A 6,838-nucleotide genomic window follows, 5' to 3' on the forward strand; every position below is an offset into this window, starting at 1 on the left:
AGACTTTGTATTTCTAGGCGCAAAGATTACTGCAGATGCAGACTGTGGCCAGGAAATCAGAAGACGCTTACTTCTTGAGAGGAGAGCAATGTCCAGTCTCGATAAAATAGTGAAGAGTAGAGACATCAGACTGGCAACAAAGATCCGCCTAGTCAAAGCCATGGTATTCCCTGTAGTAACCTACGGATGTGAGAGCTGGACCTTAGGGAAGGCTGAGCGAAGGAAGATAGATGCTTTTGAACTGTGGTGTTGGAGGAAAGTGCTGAGAGTGCCTTGGACTGCGAGAAGATCCAACCAGTCCATCCTCCAGGAAATAAAGCCTGACTGCTCATTGGAGGGAAGGGTACTAGAGACAAAGTTGAAGTACTTTGGCCACATCATGAGGAGACAGCAAAGCCTAGATAAGACAATTATGCTGGGGAAAGTGGAAGGCAAAAGGAAGAGGGGCCGACCAAGGGCAAGATGGATGGATGGCATCCTTGAAGCGACTGGACTGACCTTGAAGGAGCTGGGGGTGGTGACGGCCGACAGGGAGCTCTGGCGTGGGCTGGTCACGAAGAGTCGGAGACAACTGAACGAATGAACAACAAAAAAGAAATCCGGGTTTTCCTGTCGCCATCAGATATGACACAAAGGGGAAGACTTGGGTGGAAGTTCTTTGTGGAGAAGTTTGAAAGAAAAACGGCTTGGAGAAAAAGAGGACTTTCCTAAGGTCATATTCCCCCCATTATTATATGATTAAAAAGTCTGCCAAACAGAAACCGCATTGAGTCGCCTGTTATGGGCTGAAAAATGCGGTATAGAAATAAAGCAAATAAATAAATAAATAAAATCCTAATGGTGGTCCAGCTCCGAAGACAAAAGGATTTCCTTTACTATTGTCCATGCAAAGAATGTCCAAAGATAAGGGTCTTTTCATGATCGCTGATTGCTTTTCCAGAGGCAGGGCAGCTTCCTTGTAGATTTCCCCCAAGGAGAGGGGAAGGGGGCAAAGGGTTCAGGGCAAGGTCAGGAAACATGAGGGGAAATATAGAAATACAGGAGAAAATATGAAAATATAGAAATCATAATACAGATAGTAAACCCAACTACCTTCCCCCAGTGTCCATAGTTCATATTATTCATAGGAAGGTCCATAAAGGGAAATATCCACGAGGGGGAAAGAGAGTCCCTTGTTTGTGAGATGGGGGACCATCAGGAGGCCAGGTGTGCCTCAGATGGGAAAATTCAAATACTTTTGTGGCATGATTTTCAGTAATAAATTGGTTACTTTCTGCTGTAAACATATGAAAATAGAGCATAAACCCTTGATACACACCAAACTGACCAAGGCTTAACCCTTATTATCTAGCCTGGTCTCCTTGCCCTTAGCAAAACTATAAGTTACTATCTCTTATTGGGGGGTGGGGTCATGTTCGACTTCAAGGATGATAAAAACATCAAATCATCTGGGTGTCCCCTGGGCAACGTTCTTACAGACGGCCAATTCTCTCACACCAGAAGCGACTTGCAGTTGCTCAAGTCGCTCCTGACATGACAAAAAAAATCTACACTGACCATATAATGCAGTTTCAACCTGCATTATATGGCAGTGAAAATGACCCTTTAATTAGCCTGACTTAGTTTGTAAACCTGAAGGCAGATACTGTCCAATGAATTGTTTGTAAGCTCCCAATTTTGTCTAAAGTGAGTGGTATACATATTTATCTATCTATCATACATATAATAAAAGTCAAAGTTTGTATGCGGCGGACGTGTGGCGAGAGGAGTATGTGCCAGCGTTCTGATTGGCTGCCGCTGTGGTGCTATTTGCATATGGTCTCTGATTGGCCAGCTTCAAAAGGAGCCCCTGGTGGAGAAAAGAGTTCATGATAGAAACGGGGACATGAGAAGGAAATTTGCATATGGTCTCTGATTGGCCAGCCTCAATTCCAAGATTCTGAGATGACAAAGAGAGGAAAGGAAAAGGCCAGGGGCTGGGTCAGAAAATTACCAATACAGACCAAACTTGGCACACAAAGCCCCCATGACCCACTTGACATCCTACTGCAGTTTGGAGGAGGATGAACCATGGATGATGGGACTTGCAGTACCATTACTCACATTCTGAGACCGCTGTTAACCTCATCCTATGACAGATCAGGACCAAACTTGGCACATAGGCCTCTCATGACCCACTTTACGTCCTGGTGTGGTTTGGCCGGGGATGGACCATGGATTATGGGACTTGCAGTACCTTTGCTCAATTCTTGAGACCACTGCAACCCTCATCCAACTACTGATAAAGACCAAACTTGGCACACTGAGTCTCTATGACGCACTCTACATCCAGGTGCAGTGTGAAGGAGGATGCACCTTGGATGATGGGACTTGCAATACCTGCACTCCCTTCCTAAGACCATTACAACTGCCAACAATGATGGATAAGGACCACAATTTACACAGAGAGCCTGCATGACCCACTCTACATCCTGGTGCGGTTTGGAAGAATTTGTCAATGGATGATGGGACTTGCAGTCACTTCACTCACTTCCAGAGACCACTGAAACCCTCACCAATGACTGATCAAGACCAAACTTGGTACTCAGAGTCCCCATGACCCATTCTACATCCTGGTGCACTTTTGAGGAGGACAGACCATGGATGATGGGACTTCAAGTACCTCCACTCTCTTCCCAAGACTGCTGCAACCCTCATCCAATGTCCAATCAAGACCAAACTTGGCACACAGAGCCCCCGTGATCCACTCTACATCCTACTGCAGTTTGGAGGAGGATGGAAAATGGATGATGGGACTTGCAGTATCTAAACTCACTTTCTGAAACCACTGCGACCCTGAACCAATGACTGATCAAGACCAAACTCGGCACACAGAGCCCCCATGACCCTATCTACATCCTGTTTCAGTTTGGAGGAGGGTGGATCATGGATGATGGGACTTGCAGTACCTTCACTCACTTACTGAAACCACTGCCACCCTCATCCAATGACTGATAAAGACCAAACTTGGCACACAGAGCCCCCATGACCCACTCTATATCTTGCTGCTGTTTGGAGGATATAGTAACTTCAAGTACCTTCACTCACTTCCTGAAAACAATGCAACCATCATCCAATGACCGATAAAGATCACACTAGGCATACAGAACCGCCATTACCCACTTTTTCTAATAACCCGGGCAGCGCCAGGTCCCCAAGCTAGTTTAAAATAAAATTTAAATCAAAAATGGCATTTCAAAACTACTTGTTTTTAAAATATGTTTGCGTGAAGCCGGCTCAGCAAAACCCTGTCTTGGCTCTTTAAGTTTCCAATCAGCATTCTGCTCTTTTTCTCAGACCATACAGCTAAATCTGGACAAAGCTTTATACGCCGTAATCTCTTTTGGAATGAGATTCTGAAACCTCGTAGTCTGCATGCATCAAAGCACAAGGTATTGCTGTTGTTTTCTATCCTTATTTAATAAAAAAAAACCCTGGGGAGGGGGGAATAAATATTCCTGTATTTTTGCATCTTCGATCAATAAGGTGATAACTATAAAACCGCTTCTGTAACATAAAAGTATTTTTCACAACTAGCTGCTGGAGGTCACAGAATAAGAACTGACACCTTGCTAAGAAAGAGATTATCAAAAGCCTTGGCTTGGTGTTAGTTCAGATCCCCAGATACCCCAGTGTTTTCATTCCCTCTCAGTTCCTTTGTTGCACTGAGATTCATGTGTATTGCTTAGTTTTAATTTCTGTCAAAGCCATTCAGCTCTGTTGACTGCTTGGTAAAAATATCTGTGCCCTGCTCTCCTCCTTTTTTTTATGCAGCCCCATTTCTGCATTTTGAAAAAAGAAGGTTATCTGCTCCATTAAACCTTTGACTTCTTGTCTTTTGAAGAGAACATTTTGCATTCCGCGATGTCAGGGCTGTAATTAGATCTGTTAATTAAGCAAAGAATGAACTTTTTACAAACTCCAAAAAAATGCTCCATATTTATGATAAGTTTGCTTAGGTTGCTCCTGACCTCACAGTACCATTTTGCCCCTGCTCATTAATTGCTAAATTTTAATTAGGCAAGTTGATGAATGTGCTAGCCTTTGAAATAAAAAAGGGGGATTCCAGTTGCTGGCATTCACATATACAATCACGTGAAATGTGTCTGCAGGTTACAGTATAACAGTTCACCATGTGGTTGAATTCATACTTCCTCGTGTGTTTTCATATGACTGTATGGAATTACAATCAATTCTCAAATAAACAATGAGTGTGCTGGTATGGCTGTACCAGGAGCTCCAAATTTATTTGCTTTGTATTGAATGTTTGCTTGCAGTCCAAGGTTTCAGGGACTCTGCAGATAGGTGGCTTCCTGCTCACCGGAGCGTCATACAGGGAGCATACCACCCCCTGTTGTGTCAGCTCCACTGGCTGCCGATCCAGTTCCGAGCACAATTCAAAGTGCTGGCTTTGACCTACAAAACCCTATACGGTTCCGGCCCAGTGTATCTGTCCGAACGGATCTCCCTTTACGTCCCACCCCGGAGTCTAAGATCTTCTGGAGAGGCCCTGCTCTCGACCCCGACTTTATCACAAGTGAGGTTGGCAGGGACGAGGAGCAGGGCCTTCTCGGTGGTGACCCCCCCGCTTGTGGAATTCACTCCTCGGGGAAATTAGATCTGCAACATCGCTCCTTTCTTTTAGGAAAAAACTGAAAACATGGATTTGGGACCAGGCATTTGGACAATCGGGCAGATAAAGAAAGAACTTTGACGATGATTAGGAAATGATTAATGGATTAGAACTATGGAACTCTGAAAGACGAAACACTGAGCACGAGAATACTTTTATATGATGTGTTATGTACTGGTTGTTTGATTGTTTTAACTGTGGTAATTGCTTTTAACTATGGTTTTGTATATTATGTGTAATTTGTATAGGCATCGAATTGTGCCTTTTTTGTAAGCCGCCCTGAGTCCCCCCTCGGGGGTTGAGAAGGACGGGGTAAAAGTACCCGAAATAAATAAATAATAAATTGGTTGCAGTCGTAGGGCAAGTCACCTGTCAATCATCGTTAAGTTTTGGTCCCACCCCTTGCTCAGGGCAATTGGAAAGGGAGCCATTTTTAATTAGTCTCAGCAAGGAAAGCTAATGTACAGGACGTGTGCAAGCTTCCCCTGTACAAAAGCTTCAACCCTTAAGACTTTCCGGGGGGAAACAGTCTTAAGAGTCTCCAAAGATTTCCAGGAAAACAGCCCTAAAGACCAAAGAACTCCAGCTGGAGAATATCTAAGGTCCACTCGGTGCTCGAGAAGCAGTTCGACCCGGTAGTGGAGCCCACATCAGTAAGGGTTAGATTACAGTCAGCCTGGGAGAAGTTAAAAAGGGGGATTTTCCTTTAAAGTAAAGAAGAAGTTATTGAAGACAGTTGCCTGTCCTTCGTGGGCATGTTTAGGAAGCCACCAGTTGCATAAAGGCCTTTGTTTAACTTTATTGAAGACAAGAAAAGTTTCTGTTTGATTGTTCATTAATAAAGGACTTTGTTATACTTCACAAGCCATCTAAAGACCATTTGTGGTGGAAATCCTCTGAGAACTTCTCTTTGGGGCCCCTGGCTTCCCGCTGGGCAAAGGTTGCACGTCCTGTTCTAAAGGAAATTCTTTACAGGCCTGGCGCGTGACAGAACAATGAGGGATTGTTGATGGTCAACGATGGCACAGCCTGGGTGGCTATCTGTTGAGAGTGCTTTGACTGTATGTTCCTGCATGACAGGGGGCTGTATTGGATGGATGTTGGAGTCTCTTTCAATTCAATGTCAAGTCATGTAAATCACTGACTTAACTCAATTCAATGATTCTGTTGTTGTATGTCAGAGCTTGTTCTGACATAATCATCATCATCATCATCATCTTTATTTATACCCCGCCACCATCTCCCCAAGGGGACTTGGGGTGGCTTACATGAAGCCAAGCCCAGTAGTAGAATAAAATATTAGACAGCAGAATACAGCAAAAATAAAATACAATACAATACAAACCGGGTTGTTGTAGGTTTTTTGGGCTATATGGCCATGTTCTAGAGGCATTCTCTCCTGAAGTTTCACCTGCATCTATGGCAAGCATAGCCAATACTCTGGAGGATAGGAGCAGAATTCAAAACGATCTTGACAGATTAGAGAGATGGGCTAAAACCAACAAAATTAAGTTCAACAGTGACAAATGCAAGATACTCCATTTAGGCAGAAAAAATGAAATGCAAAGATACAGAATGGGGGACAATGCCTGGCTCAAGAGCAGTACGTGTGAAAAAGATCTTGGAGTCCTCATAGACAACAAGTTAAACATGAACCAACAATGTGATGTGGTGGCAAAAAAGCCAATGGGTTTTTGGCCTGCATCAATAGGAGCATAGTGTCTAGATCTAGGGAAGTCATGCTACCCCTCTATTCTGCTTTGGTTAGACCACACCTGGAATATTGTGTCCAACTCTGGGCACCACAATTCAAGAAAGATATTGACAAGCTGGAATGTGTCCAGAGGAGGGCAATTAAAATGATCAAGGGTCTGGAGAACAAGCCCTATGAGGAGTGGCTTAAGGAGCTGGGCATGTTTAGCTTGAAGAAGAGAAGGCTGAGAGGAGATATGATAGCCATGTATAAATATGTGAGAGGAAGCCACAGTGAGGAGGGAGCAAGCTTGTTTTCTGCTTCCTTGGAGACTAGGACGCGGAACAATGGCTTCAAACTACATGAAAGGAGATTCCCTCTGAATATGAGGAAGAACTTCCTGACTATGAGAGCCGTTCATCAGTGGAACTCTCTGCCCCGGAGTGTGGTGGAGGCTCCTTCTTTGGAAGCTT

Source organism: Anolis sagrei, chromosome 8, assembly GCF_037176765.1.
Source record: "Anolis sagrei isolate rAnoSag1 chromosome 8, rAnoSag1.mat, whole genome shotgun sequence".
NCBI classification, from domain to species: domain Eukaryota; kingdom Metazoa; phylum Chordata; class Lepidosauria; order Squamata; family Dactyloidae; genus Anolis; species Anolis sagrei.